The sequence below is a fragment of the Barbatula barbatula genome (assembly GCF_947034865.1).
Source record: "Barbatula barbatula genome assembly, chromosome: 18".
NCBI classification, from domain to species: Eukaryota; Metazoa; Chordata; class Actinopteri; order Cypriniformes; family Nemacheilidae; genus Barbatula; species Barbatula barbatula.
In genome coordinates, this window is record NC_136781.1 from 18,440,039 (window position 1) to 18,461,236 (window position 21,198).

Consider the following 21,198-nt stretch of genomic DNA (forward strand, 5'->3'; position numbering starts at 1 on the left):
CCTGTTGTCTCCTTGCCTTGCCTTGCCTTGCCTGTTGTCTACTTGCCTTGCCTTGCCTTGCCTGTTGTCTACTTGCCTTGCCTTGCCTTGCCTGTTGTCTACTTGCCTTGCCTTGCCTTGCCTGTTGTCTACTTGCCTTGCCTTGCCTTGCCTTGCCTTGCCTTGCCTTGCCTTGCCTTGCCTTGCCTGTTGTCTACTTGCCTTGCCTTGCCTTGCCTTGCCTGTTGTCGCCTTGCCTTGCCTTGCCTTGCCTTGCCTTGCCTGTTGTCTACTTGCCTTGCCTTGCCTGTTGTCTACTTGCCTTGCCTTGCCTTGCCTGTTGTCTACTTGCCTTGCCTTGCCTGTTGTCTACTTGCCTTGCCTTGCCTTGCCTTGCCTGTTGTCTACTTGCCTTGCCTTGCCTTGCCTGTTGTCTACTTGCCTTGCCTTGCCTTGCCTGTTGTCTACTTGCCTTGCCTTGCCTTGCCTGTTGTCTACTTGCCTTGCCTTGCCTTGCCTTGCCTGTTGTCTACTTGCCTTGCCTTGCCTTGCCTGTTGTCTACTTGCCTTGCCTGTTGTCTACTTGCCTTGCCTGTTGTCTACCATCCCTGTGTTTGTTAAGATTTTGTGTCATTGTTCTTATTTAGTTTTTAGTATAAGGTTTTGCCCCTTCGTGGGAAGTGTTTATTTTTCAGTCTGTATTTTAGTCCCATCAGTGTTTACCCATCGTGGGTGTTTGTTTTGTGTCTATTTATATTAAAGTCTTCACCGCTGCCTGCATTTGGGTTCTTCCTCCACGATTGTGACAAATCCAGTGTTTGGAAATATACTATATGTCCCTGTAATAATGAACAAGGATGTTAAGAGAATAAAATTACAGTCTCATTCTGGATTAATGCGAACTAGCATTGCTACCACTGTTGTTGCAAGCAAAGCAAGGGAACCTGAAAGAAAGATAAATATTGTTTGGAGAAGGAAGAATGTCTTTGCTGTGGAGGTGCACATGCAATGGGTATATTAATACCACAAGATGGCGCCGGAGCATGGCGACATGGTGCTACTCTGGTTACTTTGGCTGATAATTGTTTGTCTGAATGTGGATCGTGTGGATTGTCTTGTAAAATATGAGAGACTGGAATTACTGCATATTCGGGACACTGTGCAGCAGTCTCCCCCAAGACTGCTGTACTCATCAAGTGACTTTGAAACCACATCGATATCGCCGTCCGAGGGTGCCTCTGCACGCAACCAACCACCCCGGAAGCGAGGGAGAAGAGCCGGGGCTCTCGTGCGTCTACGGAGGCGCAAACACCGGTGCCCACAGCCCAGCATAATCCTGTCTAACGTCCGATCGCTAGCTAACAAGACGGACGAGCTGTCCCTCCGAATTAGCTCCAGACGTGACGTGGCGGACTGCTCTGTGATGTGTTTCACAGAAACATGGCTTCACGAGGGAGTGCCAGACTCCGCAATACTACCAGCCGGCTTTTCACTGTTTCGGGCGGACCGTACAGCGGACTCGCAAAAACAGAAGGGCGGCGGGGTCTCTTTCCTGGTGAATGAAAGGTGGTGTACCAACACTACAACAATACATCGGTCATGCTCGCCTGAACTAGAGGCCCTCACAATACAATGTCGGCCCTTCTATTTGCCGAGGGAATTCGCCTCCATTATCCTGGTGGCTGTATATATCCCCCCGCAGACCGTAGCCACAACTGCAATGCAGCAACTGGCTGCCCAGGTCACGGAGATTGAAAGAGCGCACCCGGACTCGGTACTTCTGTTAATGGGGGACTTCAACCATGTCAACCTCAACAAATCACTCCCTAGATACAAACGACAGATTCACCTTGCCACGAGAGGTGAGAAAACACTGGACCAATGTTACTGCACTATTCCACAGGCGTTCCGTGCTGTGGCACGGGCGCCTCTAGGTAAGTCCGACCATAATATGATCTTTTTAATGCCTCAGTACCGTCAACAATTAAAAACTGTTAAACGATCCATAAGGACAGTAAGACAATGGACGCCTGCTGCTGCGGGAATGCTAAGTGACTGTATGGAACAAACGGACTGGAATGTTTTTAGGGCAGCATGCGATGGTTTAGATGAATTCACTGACACAGTCACCTCCTATATCAACTTTGTAGAGAACTCATGCATAACGTCAAAGCCTGTGGTTGTTTTTAGTAATAATAAGCCATGGTTCAATAAAGAGATTAAACAATTATGCACAGAGAAAAATCGTGCCTTTAAAAGTGGTGACAAAGATCTATATAGAGTTGCTAGATTTGAATTTGAACGTGCTGTGAAGAAAGCAAAGGCTAGATACAGAGATAATCTAGAAGATAAATTAAAAGCTAAAGATACTAGAGGGGTATGGCAGGGACTACAGAGTATAACTGGGTACAAGACTAAACAGGCACCTCAAGACATAGACCCCCAGCTTCCAGATAAGCTTAATGAATTTTGCTGGAGATTTGATTGCCCCCAGCTTGACACAGCCCCTGCACCTACAACAGACCCTGTTACCCCACCATTTGTGATTAGAGAACATGAAGTCAAAGCCCTGCTCCACAAACAGAATGTGAGGAAGGCAGCAGGGCCAGACGGTGTGTCTGCTTTTACTCTCAAGAACTGTGCCCATCAACTCGCCTCTGTCTTCACAGATATTTTTAACTGGTCTCTTTGTGAGTGCCAAGTCCCAGCATGTTTTAAATCTGCTGTAATCATCCCTGTACCTAAGAAATCAAATAGTAGTTGTTTGAACGATTACAGGCCTGTTGCTCTGACCTCCATTGCAATGAAGGTTTTTGAACGGCTTGTCTGTAAACAATTAGCCAGTGTTGATATGGACAGCTATCAGTTTGCCTACCGTGCTAACAGGTCTGTAGAGGATGCTGTATCCTTGTGCCTCCACAGCATCCTGCAGCACCTAGAGGCCCCAGCTACATATGCAAGAGTTTTATTTATAGATTACAGTTCTGCTTTTAATACTATTATACCCATTACATTATTTGCTAAACTCCAGCTGATGGGAATCAATCAATCCCTCTGTCACTGGATCTTAAACTTTTTATTAGACAGGAGGCAGGTTGTGAAAATGGGCAACCTGTTATCCAAACCCAGGACCATCAACACTGGGGCCCCACAGGGGTGTGTACTCTCTCCTCTGCTTTATTCTCTCTATACCAATGACTGTGTGTCCCATTCTGACAATGTGAAAATCCTTAAATATGCTGATGACACAACAGTTGTAGGACTGATCAGTAACAACTGCGAGTCAGACTACAGATCTGAGGTGGCAGCCTTGGAGGTATGGGGTAAGAGGAATAACCTATTTTTAAATGTCAACAAGACAAAGGAACTAATCATAGATTTTAGGAAAAGTAGGTTAGTGCACTCCCCTCTGATCATCGACGACCAGGCAGTGGAGAGAGTGTCCAATTTTAAATTCCTTGGCACCACCATATGTCAGTCCCTGAAGTGGGAGGTTAACACCAACCTCATCATAAGTAAAGCCCACCAGAGGCTTCACTTTCTGCGCCAGCTCAGGAAGTTTGGTGTAGCTAGGGATGCAATGCTCCAATTTTACAGAGCTACAGTGGAAAGTGTGCTAGCCTTCTCGATTACTGTCTGGTACGGCAACTCCACCTCTTTAGAGAGGAAACAGTTGGAGAAGGTGGTGCATTCAGCATCCAAAATCATTGGACATGCAATCCCATCAGTAGCCTCTATCTACGCCACTCGGGCCAGCCATAAAGCCCGGAAAATTCTGGATGATCCCTCGCACCCTGCCAGGTACCTCTTCAAACTACTGCCCTCTGGTAGGAGAGTCCAAAGCCTTGGGGGTAAAAAATCCCGGTTCTGCAATAGTACTTACCCTGCCACTATTAGGCTCCTGAATGCTTCTAAACGACCTCTTTCAAAAGCACTTTACTGAACTGCACAAGACACTTTATTGGGTAGTTAAAAGTAGCACAAGTGTTTTTTTTTTTTGTTTTTTTTTTTACAGTCTTGTATTGGTTTGAATGATTGTCTATGTGAGGGTTTTTTTTATGTACTGTATGTTATGTGTATGTATATGTATTGCCTTTTTAACTGGAGTGGCACTAAGACAAATTCCAATCAACTGTTGTTGATATGGCAATAAATTACTTACTTACTTACTTATATGTCATCAGTTAAGAAAACAAGGAGAAGATATGTTTGTTTTGGTTGTCTGTGTATCGGTCACATTGGTAAAGATTGCAAAAAGCATCTTTTTTGTGATGTTCCTGTTGTTCCTCATGTTGTGGACAACCTACATTGCTGCATGTTTTTCTCAAGGAAAAGGGTATAGCAGGGCTCTTCAATAGGCGGCCCGCGGGCCACATCCGGCCCGCAAATGATTTTTTTTGGCCCGCTTGATGCACTAAAAGTGTATTCAGTTTCATTTGGGTTGGCATGACATCACCGCACGAAAACACACGAAGCACTCTGATCTCACATAGCTCTCGCGGTACTCCATCAGCCAATCACAATGCTGGCGCGAAAATGCAAACGGCGCAGGTTCATTGACAGCTAGTGACAAGGGTTGACAGCGAAATCATGGTGATTGTAAAAAAGAGAAAGGTAGACACAGAATATTTAAAAGCGAATGGACTTAACAGTTTTGTTTTATTTTGCCTGACCACCACAATGCAAAGCCAACGTGTTTATTTTGCACAAGACCGTGGCGGTCTGCAAGAATGATAACTTGAAACGGCATTTCGGGGCATTGCGCAGAAATTTCAAATGCAGTTATCCGGAACATTCTGAAAGCCTGTAACCGCAGCATTCTTACGTGTGGCTTGGAACCTGGCAAAGGCCAAAAAACCGTTCAATGAGGCCGAATTAATTAAAACCTGTGCAACTGACATGGTGGATAAACTTCTAAATCACGACGCGAAAATAAAGAAAATGGTAACGGAGCAGGTTCCATTATCTGATTGCACAGCAACAAGAAGAGTGGAGCCATTGGCGGGTGAGTGCCTGTCTAATCTGTTATAAGACATAAAGAAAGCAGAAGCCATATCACTCGCAATAGACTAGAATAGAACTAACCGACATTGCACAGCGGTGTTTGTCCGATTTTTTTTATGGGAAGGATTTCCGCGAAGAGCTGCTTTGTTTGCTGCCGATGCATGGCCGCACAACCGGTGAAATACTTTTTAATGAACTAACGGAGTTCTTTAAAAATAATGAATTAGATTTGAGCAAAGTTGTTTCTGTCATTACTGACGGGGCTCCCTCAATGGTTGGACATCAAAAAGGCCTGATAAGCACTAGCTTCATAAATCGGTGTTGAAAAATGAAAGAGACGATGGATGCAGTCACGAGGCTGGTAAACTTTATTCGCGAGAGCTCGAGTCTGCCACATCGTCGTTTCCGAGCTCGTCGTGTGCTGAAGAGAGTTTGTGAATATAATGTTACTGTTTTATCAAAACTGAGGAAATAGAACTAATAAAAAACATATTTATATTGTGATTTTTTTTTAAAACAAATAAACAACTGTAAAAAAAAAAAATAATAATAATGACAATAATAATAGCAGAACAAACATTGTAGTTATCCAATTATAGTCGGTGGCCCTTGACTTGCTATTGTTAGTAGAATTTGGCCCTTGGTGAAAACTAATTGAGGAACCCTGGGGTATAGTAACAATTGAGAAGAAACCAAAGATGACAGTGGATGATGTTTTGGTTTCAAGTGATCTTACTAGCTGGTGATTCTGATTGTAAACTCCCAATTGTGCCTGTTCAGATTAAGGCCAAGAAAGGCAGCACAATTGTCACTACATATTGTAGATTAAGGAAGCACAGCTGTGTTTTGCAATGAAAGTTTAATGAGAAAACTGAACCTCACAGGAACCAAATTACGGTTCCGTTACGAACTATGGGACAAGAAAAGGTTGTATGTAGTCATGTTCTGTCTAGAATGGAGGTAGCAGGTGTAAATAACACTGACTTCTGTGAATTGCATCGAGACTGTACCCAAGAAAGTATGCCTGTTCATGAAGGGCCCAATATACCCAAAGAAGGTGATCTGCACAGGTGGCCTCATCTAAAGAGTGTAATTTACCAGAAATTGAGACAGGAATTGAGTTACTAATTGGAACAAATGTTCCTTAGCATTGAAACCATTGGAGGTTATCCGCAGTGTGATTGATGGACCCTACGCAATGAGGACTATGTTAGGATGGACTGTGAATGGACCACCCTTTGACAGTAAAACTGTGAGGGACTGTGCTCAGCCAGAGTTCACAGTAAATAGAATTTCATTCATACATTTGGAAAACATGTGGCAGCAGTTTAAAATGGACTTTCCATTTTGTGTAGCCAGGATGAACAAACTAGCTACTCAAAAGAAGATGACAAAAATCATAGAAATTGTGACACGTTCTGCTAAACTTGTTGACGGTCACTATGAGATGTGTTTACCTCTGAGAAAGAAAGTTTGTATCCCAAGTAATCTGAGAATTATGGAACAACATACTCATTACCTAAAAAGGAGATTTCTAAAGGATCTTGATCACTATATGACAAAATCTGGTATATTCCTCATCATGGTGTTTACCATCTTACAAATAATAAATATGTGTGGTGTTTGATTGTGCAGCAAGTGTTCAATGAGCATCACTTAATGCTGAGCTCTTACAAGGACCAGACCTCACCAGCTCAATCATTGAAGTAGTGACGAGATTCAGAATGGAACCAGTGGTGATTATGGAAGATATTGAATCAATGTTCCATCAAGTCAATGTACAAGCTGATGATGTTGATTTGTTAAGGTTTTTTTGGTGGCCTGATGAAGACGGAAGTCAAGATCCAGCTGACTTTAGGATGTTAGTACACCTATTTGGTGCAATGTCCTCTCCTAGCTGCGATAATTTTGCCCTTAGGAAATGTGCAGAACACAGGAAAGAATTCAGCATGGAACTGTGACCTTTTTGTTGTTACGTAGTGTAGCAGGAAGGGTTATTACCCCTCCTACTTGTACTTGTCATCGTTTAGTGTTCGGCCAATATCCTGGCGTCCGGTGCGTATAAGAGCACGGGCTACCACTTCCTTAGTGTGCGTCATTATCCGGGGCCGTGACGTCATACACGCGCCCTGCTGCTTATTTGCTGGAGTGCGCCGGGAGGTGTTACGATAAAAGTTTGCTGAAGCGATTTATCTACCAGCGGTGCTGGCTGCTGGTCTGTGCGCTTTCTAGAGGTGAATGTGGACATTTGAGACAGGTAAGAGAAGTATTTGTATGCGGCGTTGTTTTGTAGATTAAGTTTCTTTGGGTTGCTCGGACTAAGTGAGCAGTCTGACTAATTTGTATACTTAATGTAGTAGTGAAAGATCTATCTGCGCTTCCTGCCAATGAGCTTTGTTGGAGACATTTGACTCCATCCACCGCATAGTTCGGGGGTAGTAATCCCGGGGCAGCATGCTTTGTTGTGAGTATACAGTTTGAGCGTGAAACCAAGGAGGAACTCTCAGTGTAACACCTTCCGTTTCGTTTCTAGGTATGCGTTAACGACGGTACCAACGTTTTGAACGAGGATTATCTGCGCTGTGCGTCATAGTAAAGCCCTGGTTGTGCTGTGCCTCATCAGCTGCTGTTCTGTTTTGTCTGTGTTTGGAGTGCATCACTTGGAATTAACCGCTCCGAGTAAACCTTTCTAACGCGAACCGTTCAAGTGAGCTGTTCCCAGCGAGCGGTGACTCTGTTCGGTGATATGCCTGGAGTTTTCCCTGTTTACTTTTCCTTGTTTATTTCTTTAATTCATTTCCTTATTTCTTTAATTTCCATGACGAATATTTTCAAATTTGTATTTTTATTTTGAATTTACTTATCGTATTGTTGAATTTGTTTATTTATTATGGTTGGATCTATGTGATTTGTGTCATTTCTGGTTTTGGGTTGAGACGGCGAGGTCAGGACCAAGGAGTTGGTTCCTTCCCAGAACTGTACCATAATTCCATATATTATTATTTTTGATTTGCATGAAACTGCTCTTTAATGTTTCTTTTCTTTTGTTTGCTGGCAGGGCCTGGGCACCCGGGGGCAGACGAGTGACCAATCAGGTGGTAGCATCTTCACTGTTTGTCGTGGCCTTTTCTGACCTGAGTGGTTGAGTGTGTGTGCGGTGCTAGCGTGTGTGTGCACTGGATAGAGTAATTCCCCTAAAGGTGAATTCTTGAGACTGCCCCTTGGGTACACCCGGGTTTCTGCTGCAGCTAATATTGGTATTCAGCAATTTGAGAGTGATTGCTGGTCAACGCTTTTTATATTATAAATGCTTGCTTAATTATCAATAAAATATATATATTTTCCCATTACCTATGTCTCTGACTCCAACTGTGATTATGATCTGTGTATGCCTTTAGTTTAGAGGTTGTGTTAAATTCTTGGGGCGAAATTCCCCAAGTGGCGTAGTCAGAAATAATAAACTGAATTGAGCGTGCGTATAAATTGTTGTCCGTCCAATTCCACATAAAATAGAGCTGCTCGCTTACCGGCGCTTCGCTACATCTTGGCGTAGTCGGCAGGGTTGTTATCGCATTGGATTGGGTCAGTGTCATGACTCCGCTATCATGTCATGTTTATTCTTGGTCTTGCAGCGGAGCCATGGCATAGCCTTAGGTTTTGTGTGAGAAAGGCATGTCTAATCTCCCATGATATACCAGTGTCGGATGTCGTCCCTGTGCGCCAGCGGTATAGGCGCATCCCTCCTTCGGAATATGAGGTAGTCAAAACTCATATCAACCAATTGTTGGAAGCTGGTATAGTACGTGAGAGCAGTAGTCCATACGCATCGCCCATTGTATTAGTAAAGAAAAAGGATGGTAGTCTGCGCATGTGCGTAGACTACCGTCACCTTAACGCCAAAACTATGAAGGATGCCTTTCCCCTTCCTCGTATTGAGGAATCGTTAGATTCGTTGTCCGGGGCCCGCTGGTTTTCCACACTGGATTTAGCCAGCGGGTACCTGCAGGTTCCGGTGTCAGAGCATGATAGGCCGAAGACCGCATTCTGTACCCCATTTGGGCTATTCGAATTCAATCGTATGCTGTTCGGTCTCTGCAACGCGCCAAGCACGTTTCAGAGGTTGATGGAGCGCTTGTTCGGTGACCAGCAATGTCAGTCGCTCCTGTTATATCTTGACGACATTGTTGTGTTTTCTACTTCAGTAGCTCAGCATTTGCAGAGGCTGGAAATGGTCTTGTAAAGAGAGAGGGGCTGTATGCAAACTTGCAAAAATGCGCCTTTTTCAAACGGGAGGAAAAATACCTGGGGCATGTTATATCGGCTCAGGGAGTGGCGACTGACCCGGGAAAGATTGAGGCCGTGGCGCAGTGGCGTTGCCCTACGATCTTTTCAGAATTGCGGACCTTTTTGGGGTTCGCGAGCTACTACAGGCGCTTCGTTGAGGGTTTCGCCAAGCTGGCGGCTCCCTTACATAGACTGGTAGCTGAAGTTGTTGGGGCTAAGTCAGGGAAAAGGAAAAGGCAGAGTTTAGTTCAGGTGTGGACACAACAGTGTCAGGAGTCATTCGAGGCACCGAAGAGTAAGTTAATTTCTGCACCTGTACTAGTTTATGCGGATTTCTCCCGAACCTTCATTTTGGAGGTAGATGCTAGCCATGGAGGCTTAGGCGCTGTACTCTCATAAGAACATGATGGAAAAGTGCGACCCATAGCGTATGCCAGTAGAAGCTTGAGGCCCACTGAGCGTAACATGAGCAATTACAGTTCCATGAAATTGGAGTTTCTGGCGCTCAAGTGGGCCATGGTGGAGAAGTTCAGGGAGTATTTGTTGGGACAAAAGTGTCTTGTGTTTACGGATAATAACCCCCTGAGTCATTTGACCACTGCAAAGCTTGGGGCCACTGAACAGCGCTGGGCTGCTGAGCTGGCTGCCTTCGATTTTGAGGTGAGGTATAGGTCCGGGAGGAGTAATGGCAATGCGGACGCGCTGTCCCGCCAGAACCTTGTGAATCTCACCTCTCAACAGAAGAACTAGAGACCACTGAACTGGAGATTGTTAAACTTCTACAAGTAAAGATGTTTCCTAATGAGCTTGCTTGCCTGAATAGAGGTGAAGCTTGTAGAAAAGTTATCAAATTTATGGACTTTGTCCTATTCTTGGTGATGTTTTGAGAGTTGGTGGCAGATTAAGTAGAGCATCGATGCCTGAAGAATCCAAGCATCCTGTCATTCTGGCCCAAAATTCTCACATTACAGATACTCTTCTCAGACACGGACATGAGGAAGTGGGACATTGTGGACATAATTATATGTTATCTAAATTGTGACAAAAGTATTGTATTCCAGGTGTAAGCATAGCAATAAGAAGAGTACTGTCCAAATCTAAATTTAACTACCTTTCTGGATGTCAACGGATGGCTGATTTACCATCAGAAAGAGTGAAACTCCAAATGAACCTCCATTTTCCCATGTTGGAGTGGATAAAAAAGCAGAAGTACTATAGTGAAAAGGTATTGGAGTAATTTATACCTGTTTAGCCATACGAGCTACACATATTGTAGTGGCACCTGCCCTGGACACAGATTCCTTCATAAATGCACTTCGACGTTTCACTGCAAGACGTGGTCAAGTTAAGGAACTTCCATCTGATAAGGAAAATAACTTTGTTGGAGCAGAACGTGAACTATGAGTTCCTATACAAGAATGGAATCAGAGTAAAATTTATAATGTTCTCCTTAAGAAGGGAATTAAATGGACGTTTATCCCTCAGCTGGATCACATTATGGAGGAGCATTTTTCGTATATACAGTGGCACCCCTTTTTAAAATGTGGTTGTGGAGTTCTAAAAATTCTCCTTTTTTTAAACAACATAGAACCCAAAGGCAAAAAAAGATAAAACTCCAACCTTTCATTTAAGTACATTGTCAAAACACTTTCAAAAAATAACACATTTAGAAAAATAAAACTATAAATCACGTGTCCCACAATTATTGGCACCCCTGATGTTAATACTTTAAGACAACCCCCTTTTGCCAACAAGATAGCACTTAATCTCCTCCTATAACTTTTCACGAGAATGCAGAACAAAGAGAGAGGGATCTTTGACCATTCTTCTTTGCACAATCTTTCTAGATCATCCAGTGTCCTGGGTCCTCTCTTATGCACTCTCCTCTTTAGCTCGCCCCACAGGTTTTCGATTGGGTTGAGGTCTGGGGACTGAGATGGCCATGGGAGGACCTTGAGTTGTTACGTTATGATTATGACTAGTCATAACAGGCAATGAAGATATCTACAATGTTATGTTGGCTAGTCATCATATACATTTGAGATATCTACAATGCTGTTTTGACTAATCATATTCTTCCATTGATTTCCATTGGAAAATATTTTCAGATATCTACAAACAAGATTTGACTTGTAGAAACTGCTGTTTGACTAGTCATAATAAATGAATACATATTAAAGATATCCAAAAATTAATTTGTAGATATCTTAAAATAATTTATTACTAGTCAATTTACAATTGAAGATATCTTCAATTGGGGTTTTGTCTAGGTGAAACGTAATTAGAGATATCTTGAATTGGAACTCTTCCTAGTGAAATGTCATTTTCAGAAATCTTCATTTTAATTATGGATATATCATTCAGATTTTTGAATAGGGAGATCTTTCTTCAGATTATCTTCATTTAGTTTGGTGACTAGGAAGAATTTCAATATAGATATCTGGAATTAACATTCTTACTTCTCAAAATGACTTTATACAGTAGATACCTCAAATGCATGCATGCAAATAAACTTTTTTAAGCCCCACCTTAAGCGTTTTTTAACCAATCCTTCCTTGGAAACTGTTGTCATCTGCCATTTTGTAAATAATTGTATAATAAAACGTTACTGATGCATATGTAAAAGTAACACAAGGTATGTGTCACTGGTGACCAATTAAGAAGCTGCGGAACTATTAAGAAGCTCCAGTGCCCATGGGGAGCACTTCCAGGGGTGGGACTCACCATCATTGATCTCTTACTATAATATAATACAATATACAATTCTCCCACCTAAGGACACGACTAAACCTGCATCAATTAAGAACACAATACATACTGTATGCATAACAAAACATACTAATAAATGCCATCAATGCCAGTTAAACTTTTATTCACTTGTAATCTTCATTAAAATAAGTATTCACTCATTCTGAAATGGTGCAGGATGCGGGATGGCGAGAAGGTTTGCTTTCTCGACGCCCCCATCTCGCGGGGTAGGCTGTTTGGTGATATGGTCGAGGACTTCTCTCAGCAGTTCTTGATGGTAACAAAGCAGACGGAACCCATTAAGTACATCCTGCCCTGCCTCGACCAGGCTGCCTTCCGGCCATCGAGATCCTGTGCGACGTCTACTTCCCAGCAGCCCCACTCCTTTTCGACACCGGCTCAACTATCTCGACGACTTGCTCATCTTTGCACACGTGCAAGATCTGTTGTGTACACACAGGGAACTGGTGCTTCGGCACTTAGACCGTCTGGGCTTACAGGTCAACCGAGAAGAGCAAGCTCTCCCCTGTGCAGTCTCCATGACAGCACAGCTTACCACCGAGCGTGCATAGTCAGTGCTGAGCTGCTTGAACCTCTTCAGGCAGCAGCCAGCAGTCCCCCTGAAACTATTTCAGAGGCTCCTGGGACACATGTCGTCCTCTGCAGGGACGGTCCCCCTCAAGTTGATACACATGAAACAGTCTTTGTGCACAAACTTACAAATAATGTTCTTTAACGTGCGATTAAAAGTTCCACCAGACTGTCTGTTTGTGGGTGAAAGACACTGGTGCGAATCGATTCCTTGCCCAATACCTCGTACAGCTCACGAATTGTGATTGACATGAATTGTTTGTGACATGACCATGCCTTGGTCCGTGAAGATTTCCAGAGGGATCCCCACACGGGAGATTAAGCGAAACCGTGCATCCGCAACACTCTTCGCTGAGATGTTGCGGAGTGGTACCGCCTCAGGATACCGTCTTGCATAGTCCACCAGGATCAATGCAAAATTATATCCCTTTGATGACCGTGCTAATGGCCCAATGAGGTCCATACCAATTTGTTTGTAGGGGACCTGCATTAAAGGTGGGTGCAATGGCACTTTTAGGGAGACCGGTGGATTTACCAGCAGACATTCCCGACAAGACGTGCACCATCTGCGCACTTTCTCCTGAATGCCCAGCCCTGAGACTGTTAAGTGTGGTCGTCTGGCCTAAATGTCCTGCCATTGCATTACAATGAGCCGCCTGGAAAGGCATTTCCCGACGGCTCTTCGGAACTAATAGTTGTGTTGTCTCTTTCTTGGTTTGAGCGTCTTGGGTCACTCGATGTAACCAGTGTTCCTAATTGCAAAATGCGGATAGGAGGATGGATGAGAGTTGATGCAAGCGACCTGCTCAAAAACCAAATTCTGGGTTTCATGTTGAGTCTGCTCCAGGGGAAGATAATCACGATCGGAGATGATTAGCCTCTCCATTTCACTCGTTTCCCTGATGTGGTAACTAACACTTCCGGGTTCTGTCACTCCCGCCTGATCGGACACTCCCCTTTCTTCATTTTAGCACAAGACACATCAGCATACAAAATCCCCCCAAATGTGAGAAAAATACGGCCAATTCGTTCCCAGAATCAGTTTAACAGCGACCTCTATGCTATCTTTTTGTCCCTTAAATTTTATCGGCATGGACAATAGCTTATATGTCCCTACGTGCACACACCTTATCTTAACCGTGCGGCTTTTATCCAGTGCCTCAGGCCAAATCAGGCTTTGGTGGATGGAGGTTTGGTTACAACCTGAGTCCACCAGAGCCTGATATGTACCCCCCCAATACTCATAGGTATGTGGTACGAGCCAGCCGGACCTGGGACAGCCTGTGGGGCATCCAGGAGCCGGATCATTGTTCCTATGTCCATCATGGGACACCTCTGAACAAAAGGGTCTGGGTCCCCGCAACGCCAACAGGCCGGCCCAGACCTCCCCTCCGCCAGGGTTGTAGGAATTGGAGCATGTGTGTGGCGTGGGGAGACCGGAGAAGCAGAAGAGCTTGATTGTGTTGGTGTCATAAGCCCTGCCCTCCGTGCAGGCTGTCCATCCTTCCCCCAGAATATTTGTCTGTTCCCTCTGCGTCCGTGGGGCGGGGCTCTCGACGGTCCGGGGAGCAGAGACCTGGGGGTGGGCACTGGTCTTGTCAGGGCTGGTTGAGGGAGAGAAGTCGCTGTTACGGGTTCGCCGACTCCGGGCAAAACTAAATAAGACTTTGAAAAAGTACAAAAACAAATGCCTCCTTGTTCTTTTGCTTTGCGTTGTTGCCATTTTTCTCAGCTATAGATGGATAGCTCTTTTATAGCCATGGCCATATGTAAACATGCATCATCAAATCACCTGTGGTGCATGTCATCACCTGCCGAGCACTAGACGATGTCCGAGACCTATGATGTCAAAATAATAATTAAATAAATGAAGTATTAATATCAATTATTAATCTGCAAGCTATTAAAATAGCGTCTTTATTACATTATAGTTTTTGATTCGGTACTCAAGTGGGCCCCCTGGTGGTGCAGAGGCCCTAAGCAACCTGCGTAGTCTGTGTATAGGGAGGATCGGCTCTGCACAGAATGTCTGCTGTGCTTCAGGCATGGAACATTTGAGCACGTTCTGAGTTGTTGCCCAAAGGCACTGGAAAAGGGGAGGTACAGTGGGAGACATGACCAGGTGCTGAAGGCAATCGCTGAAGCCATTGCTGCAGGAGTCGAGTACTCCAAGCACTCCTGTCCCTCCAAGCAAGCCATCACCTTCATCAGAGCTGGAGAGCAGCCAAGACCAGTTACAAAACATCTACAGGCATCCTGGCCACTGCGAGGGACTGTCAGCTGTTGGTGGACCTGGTGCAGCAACTCAAGTTCCCCAACCACATTGTGACCACCACCTTAGGACAAGACGTGGTTCTCTTGTCTGAGACCACCAAACAAGTGGTTTTGTTGGAACTAACAGTCCCTTGGGAAGACTGCCGGGAAGAGGCCTTTGAAAGGATATTTGCCAAGTACGAGGAACGGGAAAGTGAGTGTCGATAAGCCAGATGGAGAGCAAGATGCCTCCCTATCAAGGTTGGAAGCAGGGGCTTTGCGGCCCGTTCCTGTGCAGACCCTTCAGTCTGTTAGGCATCGATGGAGTGTGGAGGAGAAGAGCTATCTATAATACCACCGAAGCAGCAGAGAAAGCCTCAAGGTGGCTATGGCTCAAGAGAGAAGATCCATGGGGGGAAAGTAGCTAGTTTCGCCAACTGGACACAAGCTGGGGTCTGATCAGCCTCAGCTGGGTTGCCTGGATGAGGGTGTATGATGTTGAAAGACCTGAAACACCCAATGATTCCAGGAACATCACAGACGATGTGTAGCATCAGTAGATGTATTTGTACAGTCACGTCACACAGCAGCAGATTTGACTAGGAGCAGGCACAATTCAGATATCTTAAAATATAATTGTGACTAGTCGAAACTGAATTAGAGATATCTTTAAATACTTTTGCGTATGTGTGACGCGTTAGTTTTGGATATCTATGATGGCATTACAGATATATAAATAGATATGACTAGTCAAAACATATTTACAGATATCTCGAATAAGATTTCTTACTAGCGCAATATAATTGCAGATATCTCTAATTATCAATTAAACTAGTCAAATTATAATTATGACTCGTTGAAATACAATTGAAACTATCTCAAATATATTTTATGGATAGTCAAACCAAAGGTTTATATGCTTAAAATGCTTGCCATAGTCGAGAGGTTGTGTCATGAACGCGGGGTGAGACACGGAGAGAGGACCCAGGTGCAGACAGCGGGTAAGGGGTTAACAGATAATTTAATAAATAATAAAACAAAGACACACGCGGGGGTAACATAACAAAACATGGATACATAACATGACAGGACTAAGACTAACTACACTTAAACAAGACTAAAATAAACTTTAAACATTAACTACAAAACTACACATGACTAAACTAGACTGAAAAGAACTCACCACACAACCACAATGAACCAGCACAAGACCGAAGACACAAGGGCATTAAATAAGGGACCAAATCAAGAGGGGAACGGGTGTAGGGCATTAGTCAATAACGAGGTAACGAGAGGATGGGAACAGAGACGAGACCAGAGAGAGTGTATGGAAGGCCATGACAATAATTGCCTCTCTCCACATTAAACATGAGGTTCTGTCATGATCCTGCCACTATACTAAGAGAAACATGACATGATGCAGCAGAATCATGACAGGTTGTTGCGATCCTATATTTTGAATTTCCGTTTTTCATAACATTTTTTATTGCTGTTTTTCTGCCACCAATAGATCCCAGGCAGAAAGATACGTTTTTAATGGTGGTAGGCTCACTATTGCCTATTTTTTTAAATAATTGTATACAATGTTACAACTTGGTTACAATGGCCAGTGGAAAGTATCTAGGTTTTTCGTCTCTCAACTTCTGAACTTTATTGAGGCTTCTAGGTCTCACAGACATTACTGGATTTTATATTGCTGCACAATGCAATAGCATCTGTCTGCAGACGAGATGCACTGTCAGACACATGCACTCTCAGCAGCGCATGCGCACTTTTAACTGCATCTACTCATCTATTGCACTGTAACTTCAATAACTGCATTAACTAATCTACTGCTCTGTAACCTATAAACTGCATTAACTCATCTTCTGGACTGCAACCTATTAACTGCATTAACTTGTATACTCCACCGTAACTTTAATAACTGCATTAACTCATCCACTGCACTGTAACTTCAACAACTGCATTAACTCACCTATTGCACTGCAACTTAAATAGCCAATGTCAATAATTTATGCATACCTAAGTCACTTGCACTACTTTAGTCTAAATTATTATCTGTTCATATCCACCTGTACATTAATGTTCATAGTATATAGCCATCTGTATATATTGTTCATAGTATATACCTACTGACATATTTTCATAGAACATTCCTACTGCAAAATATTTTTATAGTCCATGCCCACTGTATTATATTCTCTCATATTGTATTCTGTATTTATTCTAACTGTATATCCTGCACTTGCTAACTGCACTTCTGGTTAGACCTAAACTACATTTCGTTACACTGTACTTGTATATGTACAATAAAGTTGAATCTAATCTAATCTTAAAAAACTTGTCACATGCACGCTCTAATGTATTTCACCAGGTGAACTGTAAGATTCTGTTAATAAAATGTAAAGGTTACTGCTTTTTAAGAGTACCGTGAATACTGGTGGTTCGGGTCAAGGCCAGGTATTTATTATAATTATAGCTGAAATACATTGCTGAACATCTACACTAATAATGAAAATACATTACTAAATAAAACCTTTTCTTGTACACGTCTCTTCCGGCCTAAAATTATAAACAAACACACATATACATAAATGACTCCTTCTACAATAAACAGGTGCTTGTTAATCAATGGTTTAATGATAAAGTTTTATTATGTAGACATACTATATATATATATATATATATATATATATATATATATATATATATATATATAAAGAGCAGGACGACTCACGTCTGTTTTTGCGAAATTGAGGCTTCCATATCAGTTTTCAATGCATATGTGGCATTGTGAAAAGATTCAACATAAAATCATAACACAAAACAAAAACTGGACAACCCTGTTCAAGTTTGTACTCGACAAAAGACTCTAAGATGCATTTTGTCCACCACATTCTCTAAAAATGTTTGCATGTCCTGCATAAAAACAAACATCAAGAGGCTCTACACTATCATGTTCTATGAAATCTGTATTGAAGAACTGTTCCAAGGCCTCTGCAGCCTCATCATCCTCCATGTACATTATAAGTGGAAGCTGAACTGAGGCAAGAAGATCCCCAGAGTTCCAAGCACAACTGACTGGCAGTTTTAAGATCCGTCATTACACGCTCCTAAGAAACAAAAATGCAGAAGATGATAAATAAAAATATGCTGAACAATAATGGCCACAACCTCTCTAACAAAATCTACTTTTCCTGGAGACTGAACCACCTGCTTCTCCGATGCAAACTCAGATGATTGGTTTCATCTACCTAAAAAGCAAATATAAATTTTAGTTACCTTTAGGACTACCTTTTTAAGGTTACTGGTACTTTTCCTGAGAAGTTACCTGTCCGTCAAAAGGCTCTTCCTGTTAGGGGAGAAAACACAGCCCAAGTTTACCAAAGTTAGTCATGACAACATGCCATTCTTTACCTTGTGATTAGTCTATGCTTTTACCTGAGAGATTTCTTCCAACTTCCGTTTTGCAACCTAAATACAGGCTGCTGATCACCTCTCAGGAAGGCTTTGGACTCTGTATAGTGAGCAAACAATTTTCCATGCCTGGAAAATAGTGATTGAATGTTAGATAATTCCTTTCTCATAAAAGCTTTAAATATTCAAAATACAAACAATTCCATACCGGTCCAGTCCAAAGTTCTCCATTAACATGACGCACCACCATTTCCTCAGCTCTACCATGTCCTGCTGCTCAAAACATAAAAGTCAATGCCCTTTGTCTCAAAAAAAGTCTCAAAGTTATTGAAAATTGTACTAATACTTTTACAATTGTGTAGTCAAATGGGGCATCCAGCACACACAATGTACAATGCAGACTATACATAAAAGAGATGTCAGTATTATGGAAAAACAATATAATATTAACTACAAACATAATGCACTTACCATCAACATAAACACATCACAGTCGTTCGCATATGATTGTACTGGAAAACCCTTAAATATAATTAAAGGAGGGAATAAGCAGAATTTCATAGAAAGATAGATACATAAGACTTAAAGAGATCGATGCGATAGATAAATGGACGAAGGATACGATTTAGATGATAGATAGATAGATAGATAGATAGATAGATAGATAGATAGATAGATAGATAGATAGATAGATAGATAGATAGATAGATAGATAGATAGATAGATAGATAGATAGATAGATAGATAGATAGATAGATAGATAGATAGATAGATAGATAGATAGATAGATAGATAGATAGATAGATAGATAGATTTGAATAGACAGACGGATAGATAGATTTGAATAGACAGAAGGATATATGGATGGATAGATACCTTTCAGTCCATTTTACGGGTTTTATCCTATGTGCAATGCTTTTTTTTTATATTTATGCAAAGAATAAATATACTTACAATTGGCCTGTAGGTCCATTTGATTCACAAACGTGTCTAATAGCGCATTTGATGGAGTGCGCATGCGCCGCTGACAGTGCATCTGGCCTGAGAGTGCATCTGGTCTGCAGATCACGGTAAAGAATTCTTATCCTTTGCCGTTGATGTCTTCAGCCTTCGAGAGGTTGCAGGGAGCATCCATTTTCACGAAACTGGACTTACGTAATGCATATCATTTGGTTCGCATCAGGAAGGGGGATGAATGGAAAATCGCTTTTAATACCCCTAGAGGCCACTTTGAATATTTGGTTATGCCCTTCGGGCTTTCCAACAGCCCAGCGGTTTTCCAGGCACTCGTCAATGACGTGTTGAGAGACATGGTAGATCAATTCATATATGTTTACCTGGATGACATATAGATTTTTTCTTCGTCTCTCCAGGAACACGTTCAACACGTCAGACGAGTGCTCCAGAGACTGTTAGAGAATGGGCTTTTTGTCAAGGCGGAGAAATGCGCGTTTCATGCACAGTCTGTTCCCTTCCTAGGGTACATCATCTCCTCTGAGGGAGTGCGTATGGATCCAGACAAGGTTAAGGCTGTGGTAGATTGGCCAAGTCCAGATTCCCGTAAGGCCCAACAGCGGTTTCTGGGGTTCACCAATTTTTACCGGTGTTTCATTCGCAATTTCAGCCAACTAGTCGCACCTCTGACTGCCTTGACCTCCCCCCGAACGACGTTCAGGTGGTCGAACACTACCGAGGCAGTGTTCACCAACCTCAAGAGTCGCTTCATTTCGGCCCCCATTCTTGTCACCCCTGATCCCACACGTCAGTTCGTGGTGGAGGTCGACGCGTCAGAGGTGGGAGTAGGAGCAGTGCTTTCACAACGCGCTTCCTCAGATGACAAGATGCATCCCTGCGCGTTTCTTTCTCATCGACTATCGCCTGCCGAACGCAATTATGACATTGTTAACAGAGAGTTGGTGGCAGTCAAGTTAGCGTTGGAGGAGTGGCGTCATTGGTTAGAGGGTTCAGGGGTGCCCTTTATCGTTTGGACCGATCACAAGAACCTTGAATATATTAGATCTGCTAAAAGACTCAACTCCAGGCAGGCTCGGTGGGCACTTTTTTTCGGACGTTTTGACTTTGTTCTCTGATACCGCCCGGGTTCAAGAACATCAAACCCGACTCCTTATCTCGTATTTTTGATCCATCCGAACGCCCGGTGACTCTCGAGTGCATTTTACCTGAGAAAGTAGTTATCTCCACACTCGTATGGGAGGTCGAGTCGAAGGTCAAGTCGGCCTTAGAAGGGGTAACGCCTCCGCCCGGCTGCCCACCGAATCGGTTGTTTGTTCCGGAGGGGTTACGGTCCGACGTTGTTCGGTGGGGTCATTCGGTGGGCTCCAACGTGGCTTGTCATCCGGGAGTGACTCGCACCAGTTATTTAGTTAAGCAACGATTCTGGTGGCCGTTAATGGCTCGTGATATTCACTATTTTGTTTTGGCTTGCTCGGTCTGTGCCACTGGAAAGACATCTAACCGACCTCCGGATGGGTTACTTCGACCGCTGTCTGTCCCTTTGAGACCCTGGTCCCACATCGCGCTGGATTTTGTTACCGCCCTCCCACCCTCCAGGGGCATGATGGTTGTTTTAACCGTAGTGGACCGGTTTTCGAAGGCGGCACATTTCATCCCCTTGCCCAAATGACCTTCAGCCAAGGAGACAGCGGTCACGGTCATTGATCATTTCTTTCGGTTACATGGCCTCCCGACGGACGTGGTCTCTGACAGGGGTTCCCAATTTGTATCCAAATTTTGGCAGGAGTTCTGTAAATTATTGGTGGCTACGGTCAGTTTGTCTTCGGGTTTTCATCCCCAGACCTATGGTCAGTCTGAGCGGGCCAACCAGGATCTTGAGAGAATGTTGCGATGTTTGGTAACCAAGAATCCTTCGTCCTGGAGCCAACAACTTTCTATGGTGGAGTA